This window comes from Lemur catta, chromosome 22, assembly GCF_020740605.2.
Source record: "Lemur catta isolate mLemCat1 chromosome 22, mLemCat1.pri, whole genome shotgun sequence".
Classification (NCBI taxonomy): domain Eukaryota; kingdom Metazoa; phylum Chordata; class Mammalia; order Primates; family Lemuridae; genus Lemur; species Lemur catta.
Genome location: NC_059149.1, coordinates 22,800,432 through 22,816,602, shown reverse-complemented (window position 1 = coordinate 22,816,602; position 16,171 = coordinate 22,800,432). Strand labels below are relative to the sequence as shown.

Genomic DNA, 16,171 nt, shown 5'->3' with positions numbered 1-16,171 from the left:
GCTCCACAGAAAGGGAAAAGGTGTGGGTGACAGGAGCCTAGTTCTCAGGTGTTACGTAACCGGGGCTTGACAATTGGGGCCAGATATCTGCAAAGAATAAGCCAGTCTCCACCTGCCCCTGTCCCCGCTGCCCTTCCCACTCCGTCCCCCCACCCAGAGCCAGGAATCAGCCCAACCACACATCAGCGAACTGGGAAGGAAGGAGCTGGGTCCGGCAAGGTCACCGCTCAAAGCCTCCCTCTGGGGAGCTGGTCATGCATACCTAAGTGATCACATGACTCCCACCAGAGCTGGCTGGGAGCCCCGGAAGTGGTCAGGTGACTTTCTGGAAGGGCTGGTGCCTGGGGTGGGTTTCCTCTGACCCGAGTGGTGGGGCGTGGGGGGTGGAGAGGGCGGTGGGCTGGGGTGGCTGGGGTGGCCGAGGAGGTGCTGGGGCTAGAGGAGGCCTGGGGGGGAGGGTACCTCTGTGCTGTCCCTCCTCCTGCAGACATTGCCTCTTCCCACTTGTCCCCCCACTAGGGTCCTGTGACCTCCCCACTACGGCCTCTGCAGGGAGGGGGATTTATAAGGAGAGAGAATGGCCTCCCTCCCTACTCATTTCTCCATGCACTTAGCAGTCACTTCATCAGGGCTGCCCAGGGAGCGCCAGGCCCTGAGCTGGGCACTGCAGATGCAGCTGGGAGTGAGACCCACTGCGTGCCCTCCAGGGTCACATGGTTTAGTAAGGGGGAGAGCAAAGTGAGCAGGGAGTCAGAGATCAGGGTAATGAAGGCCCTGAGAGGCAGCACTGGTGGGGTGGAAGCCCCTGGCAGGGGCACTGTCTTGGGGGCAGGTGGAGAATCTCAAAGCCTTTCCTGAGGAAGTGACTTCTGAGAACAGACAGGAAGGTCAAGAGAGCCAGTGAGGTCATGGGAAGGAAGTGAGAGCTGTAGAGTTTTCAGACAGAGAAAACATTGCTTGTGCAAAGGCCCAGGGGCCAGGTGGAGGGCATGCCTCCTTGGGAAACCACAACTGTCACAGAACAGCTGTGTGACAGACTCAGAAAGGCAGGATGAGGGTGGGGCTGGGAAGGTAAACAGAAGCCACGTGGGGAGGGACCTTGCAAGGCAGTGTGGACTTCATCCCGACAGAACTGCTGGAGCAGGGGGTTCTCAAAGCAGGTCAGCGGGCAGCAGAGGAGAAGAGCACATTGTGGAACCCCACCCCACATCTGCTGACTCAGAAACACTGAGGGGGGTGTCCAGCCAGCTGTGTCTTCAGAAGCTCCTCCAAACGACTCTGAGGCACGCTAACATTTGAGATCCACTGCGCAAAAGGCTTTTATGCCAGAGAAGCGCATGAGCAGCTTAGCAAGCTCTCTCTGGTTGCCGGCCGAAATGGTTTGCAGGTGGGCGATGCTGCCAGCCGAGCAGGAAGAGTGTGTAGCAGCACCCAGCGCCCTGGGGAGGGCTCATGGTGGTGGCAGTGGGGAAGGAGCAAAGTACCAGCTTTGAGAAATGTTTGCAGGGCCTAGAGATGACTTGGGTGGGCTCTGGGCACTTTTGACTTTGTAGGCCACTTCCTCCATAAAAAAATATAAAAACTTACATACGATAACTGCATCGCTATAAAGATAAATATACTCCAGGCTGGATTATGATAATTTTTTTCTTCTGATTTTAAAAGAAATGAACACATTTTTTGTGGGCCCTTCAATGTACCATGAACCCTTAGTTCTGTGCCTAGTGGATGAGTCGGCTCTGAACGTCCAGGCTACAGGCTCAACAGGACGTGGCCCGTGATTGAACGGGGGAGGAAGGAGGGAGGGCGTTGTGGCTGATGGCCAGCAGCTGGGCTTGGGTGGAGGTTGGTCTGCCAGCACTGAGAACACAGAGGAGGAGCAGATTCACAGGACACGAGACCATTTATTCTGTGGTGCTCGAGGAGCATCCAAGTGGAGGTGTGCAGGAGGCAGCTGGATAACGGGGTTCGCAGCTTAGATCCAGATGTGCAAGTCGTTGCCATAACGACGGGTAGCTGAACCAACTGAAGAGCTGAGGTCATCCTGGTGGGAAGTAAGAAGATGAGAATCCAGTGGGTGAAATCTGAGTGACAATGACATGTCAAGAACGGAATAGCCAGGGAAGTGGAAGGAAAACCCCCAAAGTGTAGGGTAGCCAAAGGGGCTGCATATTTTGAGGGGGGAGCAGTCAGCAGTGTCAAATTCTGCAGAGGAGCCCAGGGCATGGGCAGTGGAATGTGTCCTTTGGCTTGGGTTGCCAATGAGCAGGGTGGTGTGGGCGCCTTCAGAGCGGGTGGGGTATAGAAGTCCATCTGTACGAGAAGAGGAGGCGGTGAGTGTAGGTTGCTCTTCTAAGAGGTTTGGCTGCGAAGGAAAGGAGAGGGATGGGTGGTGGTTAGTGGGGTCGTGGGGACGAGAGGCATGTCTTATGTCAGTTCCAGGGGAACAGATGCTGAGATGGACATTTGCAGGCAGGGAGCTTCTTGGGGTGCACTCCAGAGGGAGGAGGTACACGGGGTCATGGGAGGAGCCGGGCTGTGATGTGGTGATAAGGAAGGTCTCAGCAGAGCCCCCTGGGAGCTGTGGAGCTAGCATGGCCCTCCAAAGTTGTCCCAGGATCAGGGCAAGGGGGGCTGGACTTTCACCCCCATGTATTCATCATGATGTTTTGACACCTGGGGCGCCATGGATTCTGGAGACACTGCCCGTTCCAGGGCCAGCTAATTCCTAGAGACAGCAAATGACTGCCCCGTGAGCACACCTCTCACACCTCTCACATCCAAAGCAGCCAATCCAGAGCCCATACCCTCCAATTACCTCCTTTTCTGGGCTTGGGCCTCTATCCACCTGCCCTAATCGCCCCAGGGTCGGGTACCAGGCAATGAGGGACAGCCCCTATGCCCCAGAGCCCTCTGAGTTTATTTAAACTACCCAACCCTAAGCTACCTACCTTGCTTTGCCTTGTATTTCCAATAAAGGCTCTCGCCCAGGTTTCTCCTCCCGACCAACCCCGGTACTTCCTGGCGTGGCCCTGCATGGCAGGCGGCACCTCCTGTTTGTAGGGACCCGTGGGGATAAAACCTTCTTCCTTCATGGCAGTCATTTCTGTGTCTGTGTGTTTTACCATACCTAATAAAATAATAACATTATTTATTAAAATAAATCCCAGGGACCCTTAAAACACCCCAGCACCAACCAGTCCTTGGACGTGGCCTGCCCTGGACAGTGAGTGTCACCTTGGGCAAAGCAGCTCCCTTTGAGAATTCCCTAAGGGGACTGAGCCCTGAGCTGCCCGCAGCCAACACTCCTGGCAGCGGGAGGACGAATGCCTCAGTGCAGAGCGGGCATCTGGGTGACGCCTCCTAGCGTCCACTACAGAAAGGTCTTGAACAATGGAAGAAATAGCATATTTAAGTGCTGGTAGGAAGAAGCAAGTCGAAAGGGGAGGGATTAAAGATACAGAAAAGGGAAAGAAAGAAATAACGGGCTGAGCGAAGGTGGGAGGGAGAAGGCTGAGCACAGGAGGACTTGGTCTTTCCATTATGTTGGGGGGCAGGAATTCAGGGGGTTCTTGTCTCATAGCTTCTATTTTTATTCTATAACATATGAAGGACTAGGAAACAGAGACAGGGAAGTTTATCGAGGATGGGGAAGATTTGTCATTATTACTGTGGAGGATGGAGAGTAAGAAGGCACTAGAAAATTATAAATCAAACTGGACATCATTGAGGACCCAGTTGAAGGTGGAGACTGTCCCATTTTAGCGGCAACCATCTGTGGAGTTGTGTGTTTTCTCTTGCGGAGCTCAACAGCCCTGCTGCAGAGACAGACGGGGCTAGAAGTTGGATTTCTTCCGGGCTGGAGTTCTCTCGGGCACGGCCTGAAGGAAGACACCTGGGCAAAGGTGAAAGGCAGTGCTAAGCTGGTGGATGACATGATGGAGTGAGGAGAGGAGAACACGGTCAGAGTACAGGACTGATGGGTTTGATGAGGTCGAGGCAGGGTGGTGGTGGGAAGAAGCGAATGACCGAGAGGGCTGGAGGGGTGGGGCTGAGAAGGGGTGTGGGATTTCAGAGTGCCGCAGTGGAGCGGTTCTGGGAGATGGTCCGAGTTAGGCTGTGCCCTGCTGAGCAGATGGCAAAGACAGAAGGGACATAAAGCTCTTAGCAGGTGAGTTAGTCAAAGAACCAAGAAGCCACGGTGTTGGGTAGCTCAGACCGGTTGGCTGCTGAGTCCATCTAGGATGTTAAGACCTGAAAGGAGAAGACAGTGAGTCAGGTTCAAGGGCATCAGGGAATGAAGAGGTAGGACCAAGAGGCCAACAGATGGCAGTGACAAGGAGACAGAGAGGGCAGCGTGTCCTGAGGCTGGAAGAGGAAACTTAGACGTCAGTTGCCAATGATGGTGCCTGCAGGAAAGTGACCTTCCCAACTGCACTGCCATGTGTTTGTACTTTGCGTGTTTAAGTCATGTGTTTGTCTACCTCGTCTCACAACTATTGCCAAATATTATAAGATCTGAAAGATAAGAATTGTGTTTCTTCCTTAAAAGGAATTTTGGAGCAAAAGGAGCTTGAGAAACCATAATATAATTTGACACACTTAAATAGAACCTGAAAATAAATATACATATGTGGGCTGGGAACATCAGCTCCCGTGAAGGACATTGTGGCCGTGTGGGAAGATTCTTATCTTTTCTCCGTCTTCTCTGCATTTTATACCCATCGACTCCCCCTTCTCTCAATCTATTTATTTAATATCTTCTGATTTATGATAATAAGACATGTTTATTTTAGAACCTTTTGAAAGGAAGAAAAGAATTAAGAGGCAAACACAAAAACAAAACTATAACCCCTGCTCCCCCAAAATAACCACTCACAGCTTCACCACCCAAAAGCAACCCCTGTAAATATTGTGACTTTTTTTTTCATCCAGGCTTTTTATTTCAACTTCTTAAAGCTATAACCTATATATGTATAGAGAGAGGGAGGATTTTTTTAAAACTTAAACAACAGAAATTTATTTCACAGTTCTAGAGGCTAGAAGTCCAAGATCAAGATGTTGGCAGGTTTGATTTCTCTTGAGGTCTCTCTCCTTGGCTTGCAGACGGCCACCTCCTCATTCTGTCTCCCATGGTCTTTCTTCTGTGCACCCATCCCTGGTATCTCCTAATTTTCTGGAATTCTTATTTTATTTTTTACTGATATGTATTCTATGAAATTTAACAAATACATGAAAGCAAACACTATATAAAAATCAACCATACTGTAATATTACAACCCAGGTATACCCTATATAATGTTCATATAAGAAATAAGCATCACATTATAGCTATTGTTTTGTAAACTGCTTACATTGTTTAACTTTGTATCATTCTGCCAGATGTCTTCTATGTGCCCTACACCATACCTTCTCTGCCCTGCTGTCTGCCCCAGAAGGCCTACTGTGTATCTAGTGTCAATTTGCATTCTTTGAGTGCTAGTGAGATGGAACATTGTTTTAGTCATATTTTTTTTTCTTCTTTTGTGGATTGCTTGTTCATGATCTTTACCCATTTTTCTAGTGGAAAGATACTTTTCTCTTATTGGTTTACAATGGCTGTCTTTATATATTATTATTAATAATCTTTTGTTACCTGTTTTTAATATTATTTCCTAGTTCATTGCTTGACTTTTTTTTTTTTTTTTTTTGAGACAGAGTCTCACTCTGTTGCCCAGGCTAGAGTGCTGTGGCATCAGCCCAGCTCACAGCAACCTCAAACTCCTGGGCTCAAGCAATCCTTCTGCCTCAGCCTCCTGAGTACCTGGGACTACAGGCATGCACCACCATGCCCGGCTAATTTTTTCTATATATATTTTTAGCTGTCCAAATCATTTCTTTCTATTTTTAGTAGAGACAGGGTCTCGCTCTTGCTCAGGGTGGTCTCGAACTCCTGGCCTCGAGCGATCTTCCCACCTCGGCCTCCCAGAGTGCTAGGATTACAGGCCTGAGCCACTGTGCCCAGCCTTGTCTAGACTTTTAAACTGAGTTCCTTCAAACTTCAAGCTCTCCTTACCCCATGCTGTGCCCCAGTTTACCAGCATTTAAGGAAGCAAACAAGTTCATCTTTACCCTATCATACCCAACCCCGGCTTAACCAGGTTGCAGAAGACTAATTATTTAGCTGGCTTCATATTTAAAGTTCTTTCTAGCTCTAGGTCATCCAGGCTCCATCCTTTGGAGCATCCTCAGGTCTTTGGTGAGGGGCGGGCACCTGTATGATGCCTACGGTGGGAACAGTGTGGCTTCTTTGTGCCTGTGGGCAGTGGACAGGAGGAAAGGGCAGCGAGTGCACTTTCTCAGCTGGGCAGCCAGGCAGGGCTGGCTATCAGAGGTAATCAGACTTAGGGAGCCCAATGTAGGGATGTGTTTCAAAAACAAGCCACAGCAAAACTTCAGCAGAAACAAGATATTAGCATAATCTCAGAGTATTTCTTCCCAAATATTAATAATTACAGAGAGAAAAATAGTGAGTTTACAGTAGAAAATCCTGGCACACACCACCTTAAACAAGTGATCAAGGTCGACATCCCCAAGAATACATGTGGAAGTCAGACACCCCCAATCTAATGCACTAAGAAGGTGCATCACCTTGGTGGTACCTTCTCCAATAATGCAGACCCTCAACTGAATCATGAAAAAGCATTCTCCAAAATGTCTGGCCAGTGCTCTTCACCAGTGTCAAGGGCATGAAAGACAAGGGAAGGCTGAGGAGCTCTTACAGCTCTTCATGATGATGAATACAATGTGGATCCCAGTTGGACCCAAGAACAGAAAGGGACATTAGTGGAAAACTTTATGAAATACGAATGAATTCTGTGGTTTCATTGATAGTATAGTACCGAGGCTAATTTCCTAGTTTTGATAGTTGTGTGATTATGTAAGATGTTAGTTATTACATCTTGCATAGCATACAGGATATATAGGAAATTCTCTGTACTACAATTTTTGTAACTTCTCTGTAAATATGAAATTCCCCCCCCCCAAAAAAAACCTCACAGTCCTCTGAGGTGGGGAGGGTCAGGAGTGTGGTGGGGGAGAGCAGAGATGCAGAGTCAGCTTCAAACCCAGCTGTGGGCCTTGGCCGAGGTCCTCACACCCTCGTGTGCCCTTTTCCTCAATTGGAAATGGGGACAGTCACTCTATACCTGGTGAGCTATTGTGAGGATAAAAAGGGATAACATGGGTCGAGAACATAAAAGAGCAGATGGCACAGGTGCAATAGAGCTAAGTTAATATCAGTTCACTGAGTGAGTTCTTGACTATGTTACCAGCAGAATTATTTTTAAAAATATACCCTAATATAGAAAACGGACCCATGTTCTACCCAGTCAGCTTTCCCTCCCCCTCCCTTGCATTCCCAATGGTTCCTAAAGCATCTTCATAGAGTGAGAGTTGAAAAAACCACTGCTCCAAATCCATCCTTGCCAGAAAGTGGAAGAATCCCTTCTGCAATGTCCCTGGCAGGACATCATGGGGCCTCAGGAGCCCTCAGGTGGCCCCCGAGGGACTGGGCATCCCATCAGTGGTTGCTGGCCTTATGCTGGGTGGAAACCTGCCCCTGGGTAGCTCGATCTTTCTCTAGTCCAGAGCTGCAGGGGACAAGGCTTCCCCCAAACCTTCCACCTGCACCCACCTCGTGTGGCCTTGGGAAATAAATACTGCATATAAAAAGAAGGCAGTCCAACTGAGTTCCCGAAAGATCCATCCTGAGCTTAGCAGGTACCTTCCTAACAAAGCGCCCTCCCCAGGTAAGCACCACAGGCAAGGCCAGGGAGAAGAGGAAGGCCACCCTTTGTCTTTCCTCTGAGGTCTCAAATGACTTTCCTGGTGAAGAGCAAGAACCTGGCCTCCTCCCAGGCCTGATCTTTATTCCCTGGCTGGTATCAGAATGCTCTGATACAGGGGCCGGGCCCCTCGTGGCTCGGGTGCACACACTTGCTGTCGGTGGCTGCAGTCACTCTACCAGGCGATGTTACGGCAGTCAGCCCTCACACCAGACACTGCCCTGAAGGGACTGGTGCGAGGACTCACTGCAGAGCCAGGGGCTGTGTGAGGGGAAGCAGGTGACCCTAACAAGACTGGCAGCTATATCTAATCTGATGTCAGAGCATAGGGCTCTAGCGGGCCCTGAAGGATTTGAGTTCTAGTCCCCCTCAAGGCAAAAAGGATGAGCTCAGAGAAAACAGCCTCCAAGACCCATTGTAAAACATGCCTCCTTTGTGAAGTCGCCCTCAATTCCATTCTCACAAATTTCCCGACTGTTCAGTTCACTCCTGTACTACAGCTCTTATCACAGGCTGCCTTGTTTTGCTGCTGGGTAAGTAAAGGCTGCCTTTCCCATGAAACTGTGGAAGCAGAGGCTGTGTTGCATTTATTGTGTTGATGTCCCCAGGGCTTAGCACACTGATTTGCCTATGGTTGGGCCCAGTGGATGTTTAAATGGAATTGGCAGCTACTCTACTCCCCTCTCCCAGAAGGGGCCAGCTAATGTCCATTCCAGACCCAGCTGAGACCACTTTTGTTTCTCTAACTGCAAACCGATACAGTGGCAAGGAGCCTTCCTGCTGCAGAAGTCCACGGCGCCTGGCCTGGAGAGGACGCCCGGGAAAAACCTATAAAACGATTGCATGAACGAATGAACGGGATGAGACAGGGGAGACGTGTCAAAGAGGGGGCACTGAGCCCGGGAAATGCAAGTGGGTAGTAAGAACACACGCTTTGGATTCAGACAGGTCCGGGCTGGGATCCCGCTCTTCTGTTCACCAGCTCTGTGACCCTGGATAAAGTTTTCAACCACAGCAAGCTTCAGCTGTCAAGTGGGGACAAGAGTCCCCACATCATGGGGCTGTGGGGAGGACGAAATGGGGTAGAGCGGGTTGCATGTGCCCACACGCTGCCTGGCACACGCTGAGTGCTCAGTAAATGGAAGCTGCGGTTGGCATCGGAATGGCCCTAGAGGCACAAGGCATCCAAGTGGCACAGAGCACCTGGCGGCAGAGAGCAGCGGTGGAAAGGACTTGTCCATCCCCCGCCTCTTCTCTCTGCAAAGAGCCTCAGGAAACTTGCATACGAACTCCTGTGGCCTGTCGCAACATCTGTTTGTCCTGCGGCTTGCTCTGGAGGCTCTCCAGGAAAGTGACAAGGCCTTGATTTAGCACAGCAAGATGACAGGAGCTGACACCAGCTAGCCAAGCAGATCTCCTGGCAGCCCCAAGGACCCCCTCGTGGCAGGGATTGTCTGGAATTCTTACCCCCTGGCCCCCCATGATCTGCCATCTTGCAGTTTCAATGGAATGTGTCGGGTTTTTTTTTTTTTTCCTGTTCTCATCAGATGTAGAATTTTTCCTGATTTAAGGGGGGAAAGACAGAATCAAACATACTATGTGACAATACATGAGCTCGTGTGCCCACTGTAAAGATGAGGAAACGGGCTGAGAGAGTAAGAAGCATGACCAAGGTCACAGGCTTGAAGCAGTAGGTCCATGGTTCAGAACCATAGCATGTGTCCTGCCTCAGGAAAAGGTGCCCTCTGTGCCTGGCTTGCCCCTCTAATTTCTCTTCCCATAGTCTCCCCTGGCCGGGAATGTTGGTACCAGCCTGAGGGATCTCCGTGATGACCTTGTTAACCTCACAGAAGCCCATGCTGAGAAGTGGATTAGTTAGTAAGACTTGCTGGAGAGAAGACAAGTGCATAAGTCAGCTTTTATTTAAAGAAGACTCAACTCCCCCCATGCTTTGGTTTCCCCACCAGTGGAATAATCTCTTACCTTCTGTCCAGCTCTTGGCCATGTCATAAGCCTGAGTGACAATGTCATGCTGCCCTGAGATTCCCTGACCCAGCCCAAGGCCTGCGTGCCGTCCCCACCCCATCTCTCTTGGTCCCTGTGCTCAGTGCTCCAGCAATTGCACCCTGCTCCTCGTCCACCAGCCCTGCACCCTCTGGCCTTGGTGCCTTTGCATGTAGGACACTCTTCTGCTGTCCCTCTCTCAAACCCTTCCTGGATGGTCACTCTGTAAGATAACCACACCCCCCGTCTCTGTTGTACTTGTGGATTGTAATTGATAGAGATGACTGAGTGACAGAGAAGCCAAGACTATTGAAAGAAGGATTTATTACTTATAGTTCCCCAGAGAGGGGAGCACACCACACCATGCCATGCCACGTAGGGCCACATGGGGAAGCCCAGAGCCCTTACTGTGATCTTGGTGAGATGAAAGGGGCCAGGCAGGGTGAGTTACTGAGCTGGTTGGGATTGGCGAGTTTGCATAATGTTGGTGGGCTCTGGACTATAGGGGTGGTCCCTACTCTCTGGTCCCTGGCCCTGGGGTGATTTAGGGTAGGGGGAATATGGGCTCAATGTCTGATAAAGGAAGTGGCTGAAAGATGGGCTCTGGATTGGTTGATTTGCATATGGAAGGTGTGCTCGGGAGACATGTTGTTTACTATCTCCAGGAATTGGTTAGCCTGGGAGGGACAGGCCCTCCCAGGTCAGTAAGGCCCCCAAGATGTCAAACCATCATAAAATACAGAAAAGAAAAAACATGATGAACACACCCTCCTCTTTCCTCCTGGGCTGCTTCTATGATGAACGTGGCACTGGCCAGATGGCAATTTCACTGTGGTTGTTTGGTTTGATACTTATCTCTCTTGCGCTAAGCTGTGAGCTCATCGAGGCCTGGTTCGTATTTGTACCTTCAGCCCCTGCCAGGTGCCTGCCACTCGTCTACATTTAATACAGGGACTCTCTAGCCTGGCAGCCCATTAGAGTCACCTGGGAAGCATTTAAAAATACCCACGTCTAGGTCTCAACCTCAGAGATTCTGGTGCAGTTCATCTGGGTTGGGGCCAAGCATTGATATTTTTCAGAAACTTCTCAGGTTGTCTGCAGCACAGAACCATTGGTTTAGTGTACGTATCTCCATTGATTCTACAACAGAGTAGTCGCCCCTCCTCCCGTATATGGAAGCATGAAATTGAGAGTGGGGAATATGTAATGGAGGAAAAAAACACAACAATATTTTCTGAGTGCTTAAAACTTCCCCCACTCTTTTTGGGAATTGCAGCCTAGCTTGCATCCCTACCTCAGGCAGGCAGAATGTCTTATGTTCTTTGTGTTACAGGAGACAATTCAGGCATCCCAGGCCAGAGCCAGCCTCCCAGGTGGGCCCAGGTGGGCGGAGGTCACAGGCTTTGTCTTTGGCAGAGATGGCACGATCAGAATCATTAACACAGTAGCCTGGAACGGAGGGCCCTCCCTTTAAAAGCTCTGTATTTCTGCTTATGTTCAGGAAAATTTGGATTTTGAGATGAGAGTCTACCATTTTTCCTCCTTTGCTGGCAAAAGAATAAAATTCTCTTTCCCTCCTCAACTGCTTGTCCTGGTTCTTCTGATGCAGCCTTGTGGACAAGTGCTGAGCTTTTGGTAACAATTCCTTGATTTTTCTGGAAGGAACTGTCTAGAAGGAAAGCAAGGTTGTGGTTCCAGGTATGGTTATTTAAAACAGCAGGAAGTCCAGGTCCTGAAAACCAGGGACTTGCTCTGGGCTTAGTCACCTGTTTGATAGAACCTTACCTGTGGAAACCTAAGTCTGAGCCAGCCTGGAAGACTTGGCCTTGAAGACGAGGGGGGTGTTCTTCTCCATTCTTCTGCAGGCTCCAGGCTGCACTTGTTGGGGAAGGGGAAGGTTCCAAATCCCCCCCAGATTGGGAACTCTGCGGGAGGGTGCCAATCCCACCTCTCTGCTATCTGTGGCTCCACGCCTTTTGCTTCACGTGATCAAGTGCTAGGCATCTTTCTCTGGACTCTGGTCTCAGTGGTTTCTCTCTCTACTCCTCTGCAGCTTTCTCTTTCCAGCTCTGGTGTCCCTTCTGCCTGCCTCACAGCATATATTGAAAGTTAGGAGAAATAGTAAGAGAATTGTCTCTGCGGTTTCTACTCTTTTTCTGAGAATCTTTGGAGACAGAAATGCGGGAAAACCCACCCACCCTTCTTTTCCTCTTCTCTTCGTTTCCTCTTCTCCTACCCTGCGTGTCAGCTCCTCCCTGGAATTTCCCTGGAACTTCCCCAACTGCCTCCCCAACGGCCAACTGCTGCCTCCCCCCCTGCCACTTCAGGAACCTTCCTGAATACTCCCAAACTCTCAACACCAGCAGACCCTGACTGCCTTAAGGGCCCAAACTGTGGGGCATCCTGGAGGGAACTTTCTCCCCACCTTGTCCAGCCCAGAAACCTGCCAAGATTTCTGGCCTTCCCACAGCCACCACCCAACAGCTCCCACACTGCTCTGGGTAAGTGACAAGGGCTCTTCTCCCCTGTTGGTGTGAGGTAGGGACTTTCCATAAGCCACAGAGAGAAAGAGAAGGAGAGACAGACAGACAGGCAGAGAGTCTTAGAGAAAGGAACTTGGTCTAGGAAGCTAACAGAAATTAGTATCAAGGGTGATATTTCCAATTGCTTTACTCTAACATGATTTGAGGCAATCATTCAAGGCATTATTCATGGCATTTCTAGGTACCTGTATCTGAGCATCAAACGTTTCTCTAACTCTTCCCCGAAAGGGCACTTTGGCACCTTTCTCACTGCTGGAGTTCTGGGCTGGCATGAGCATTTCTGATTTCAGGCAGGCCCTACTTCTGATGGACTTAGCGAGTTCCTTTTGTCGCGCCCCGCCTCGCCAGCAAGGATGACGCGGCAACAGGAGTTCTTCTAACAGTGCTTTATTGGGGATCCCTCTAAGCTTCAAGATGCGGAAGACCCTGAGCACAAGCTCTCACACAGTAATATACCCTCAGGGAAACAGGAAGTAACAGAGATAGGTCAAAGTCAATCACAAGCGGTCACCAATAGGCCAAGCCAGAAAACCTCATATGCATACTTATATAACAGATCTACAGACGTACTACGCATGCGCCACACTTGTTTACCTCAGCCAGGCCACCGGAAATCGGCGCCATCTTGTAATGGCGTCCGCGCTCCCCACACCTTTTCCTTGTGGGGTCCTCATTTCCCGTTCATGAAATAGGAAGGAGTCCCTGTCTCCTCCCATCCTTAGAAATGTTGGGAGAACCAGAGATTGGATCTTTCCCCGAAAAGAGCGAGAGGTAAACAAGTACACAGCTCTGGTGGGCTCTAAGTTCAATTCTCCCCTCCACAAGAACAGGCAGAGCGTTCAACCTTTCAAGGCTGACATGGCGGCAAACGAATGTGTGAAGCACCATTATTTCTTAGCGCCCCGGGAGCTTTCCATTCCGTGAGCAAAGTGATTCGTTAATATTTACAATATATGACTGAAGAAGTAGACTTATTATTAAGTCAGCGAGCTGGGGCTACCTAAAAGGAGAGTTTGTGTCCCTGGAGTGAAGGGGGCCCTCTAGCTGGAGGTGTAGCAGGACCTCTGGAAGAATGGAGGGATGGGGCAGGGGCCAGGGCTGGACTTACCCCACAGACACGCCCTTGACCCCTGGAGTGTGTAACTGCTTGGAAAATACGTCTCTGGAGCCCTCTTTGCCCGTGACATCACTGGCACCACCAATTCCTCTATCTTTTCCTTCGTAGAAGGAAAACGAGCTTTTTTTTTTTTTTTTTTTTTTTTTGAGATGGGCTCACTTTGTCACCCTAGTTAGAATGCAGTGGCCTCATTACAGCTCACTGCAACCTCAAACTCCTGGGCTCAAGCGATCCTCCCGCCTTGGCCTCCCAGAGTGCTAGGATTACAGGCATGAGCCACCGCACCCGGCCCAGCAAGCATTTCTTAAAACAACAACAGAGCCAGCGCAGATACCTACAACAGAGGATTCTCCATTCTTTCCTCCCAATCCTTTTAATACTGCTAGCACCCATTCCACTTAATATGAGCTACAATCACTCAGTACATCCTTGTTCTTATGTTAAACAAACAATTATTTATTAGGTCAATTAAGAGTAAGAAAAATAAAATATTTTCTTTTACCTTCATTTATTCCATCTGAGATGCTCTTCCTTTCTTGATGTACATCCAAGGTTTTGACTTTTATCATTTTCCTTCTCACTGGAGGGCTTCTTTTAACATTTCTTGCAAGGTGGGTCTACGGGCAAAATGTTCCTTTGGTTTTTCTTTGTCTATATCCCCTCCACTTTTGCAGGATAATTACACTGGATACAGAATTCTAGGTTGATCGGTGGCTTTCTTTCAATGCTTTTAATATTTCACTTCGTTCTCTTATTTTATTTATTTATTCATTTATTTCTTTTTATTATTTCTTCATAGCCTTGTCCCCATTACCACTCCAGTTTCTTCTTGCTTGCATGCTTTCTGATGAGATGTTTGACATAATTCTTATCATTGTTCATTTGTGGGCAAGCCCATGCCAATGAAAAAAGAAATTACATTTTAATACTTTTACATTCCAAGGCCATTTCCAAATAGGTCATCTGAAATGAAAGGCACACAAAAAGCAACAAATAGTTGGTAATAAAAGGTGACCCAAGTGCATTTGGGACAGAGTCTCACTCTGTCATCCAGCTAGAGTGCTGTCATCATAGGTCACTGCAATCTCAAACTCCTGGGCTCAAGTGATCCTTCTGCCTCAGCCTCCTGAGTAGCTGGGACTACAGGCACATACTACCACACCTGTCTAATATTTTCTATTTTTAGTAGAGATGGGCTCTCACTCTTGCTCAGGCTGGTCTTGAACTCTTGAGCTCAAGCAATCCTCCCGCCCTGGCCTCCCAGAGTGCTAGGAGCCACCGTGCCTGGCCTCTTTCCCATTCTTTAAATATGAAGGACAACCAAAGGTCAGAGTAGTCTGTTAACAACATATGGTTTTTAAATGTGTGTGCTTATTTATCTATTTACTAAGCATCTGCTATGTTCAAAGTGCTGTGGGGACTGCAGAGATAAATGGGGCCGTTAGAGGATGAACTATGTGCACAGAAAGCTAGAGCAGAAGGGGCAAAGCCATGGATGCTATGGAGGGAGGAACAAGGCAGGTCCTGGAGCTCAAGTGAGACCCTTCAGTAATAGAGGGAAAAGCATGGTCTTTAGGAGGTTAGTATCTGCCCGCCTCCCTCATTGTCTCTCTTCCTCACTTGGTAACTGAGCACCTGCTGTTCCCAGGCACTGTGCTGGTGGCAGATGCAGCAATTCATAGGCTGCATAGAGTCCTGCCCCCACAAAGGTGACAGTCCAGTGGCAGAGAAGTACAATTAAATAGGAACAAATGGCCAGATAGTAATATCCTGGTGGCCGTAGTACAGATGCTGTCTGTGGATATAAGAGGATGTCCAAGAAGGTTCCCTGAAGGAAGTGATGTTTAAATAGCACCTGAAGGGTGAGCGAAAGTTAGCCAGGTGGCTCATGGGGCGGGAGAGAAAGGTGCCCCTTATGGAGAGAACGGCTGTGCAGAGGTGGGTTTAGGGATTCTTTAGTTAACAGTTGTCTGATAGAGTTAGGCATTGTCTAAAAGACCAGGAATCAGCAGAAAGGAAATGCTGGAGTTAAGAGAAGGAAGTCTGTTAATCAGAGACAAGCCACGGGACGCATACCCAGACTCAAATGATTTGTCCCTATGAGGAGGACCTGCAGGTTTGTCTTGCTGAGCCTTAGGCCTGTTAATGAGTCACAGGGGATATCTACAAGGGAAGGGGGCATGATCAGGCATGTCTGACCTCCCTTCTCATGGCTGGCAACTTAGTTTTAGGGTATCTCCTTGGCCAAGAGGGGGTCCATTCAGTCAGCCGGTGGGGGGAGAGGGAGTCGTAAGATTTTATTTTCGTTCACGCAAGTATGAAGCGAAGTCTGGTGAATCCCCAAGAGAATGACAGGGTTTGGAAACACCGAGAACCACTGCATTCTGCCAGATCTCTCTGTACGAAAACAAGCCGGAGGAGGTTAGATAAATAAGCAAGAGGGACCCAGGGCTGGGGGCCAACGTGAGTGGGTAGTATGAATACCGATGTTTACAGGGAGTTAGGAACTGTTAAGCGAAAATCAGGAGGATCAGAAACAGATGTGGCGAGTTTTTCCTGCATTTAAACAAGCATTTTATTAAGCGCCTATACGGGCCGGGTGGCGCGCTTGGAACGCAGGACACAGACTCAGGGCTGCCTCTCGGGAGCTTAGAGGCTGCGGCGGGGGACACTGCCACTAA

At 49.3% G+C, this 16,171-nt stretch overlaps 1 protein-coding gene and 1 long non-coding RNA gene across 2 annotated transcripts in view; one reads left to right on the top strand and one right to left on the bottom strand.

The window, feature by feature from the left end:
• Positions 1–2,328: 2,328 nt before the first annotated feature.
• Positions 2,329–3,319, bottom strand: LOC123626578. Its single transcript, XR_006730912.1, has 3 exons — positions 3,238–3,319; positions 2,952–3,130; positions 2,329–2,365 (listed from the first exon to the last, which is right to left on the bottom strand). It is a non-coding gene; the product is annotated as an uncharacterized LOC123626578 (long non-coding RNA).
• Positions 3,320–12,191: 8,872 nt separating this feature from the next.
• PEBP4 (phosphatidylethanolamine binding protein 4) overlaps positions 12,192–16,171 on the top strand; it is a 185,561-nt gene continuing 181,581 nt past the window's right edge. The window contains exon 1 of the mRNA XM_045535351.1: positions 12,192–12,331. The gene's annotated coding sequence lies outside the window, so the exon portion shown is untranslated. The remainder of the gene's footprint in view (positions 12,332–16,171) is intronic.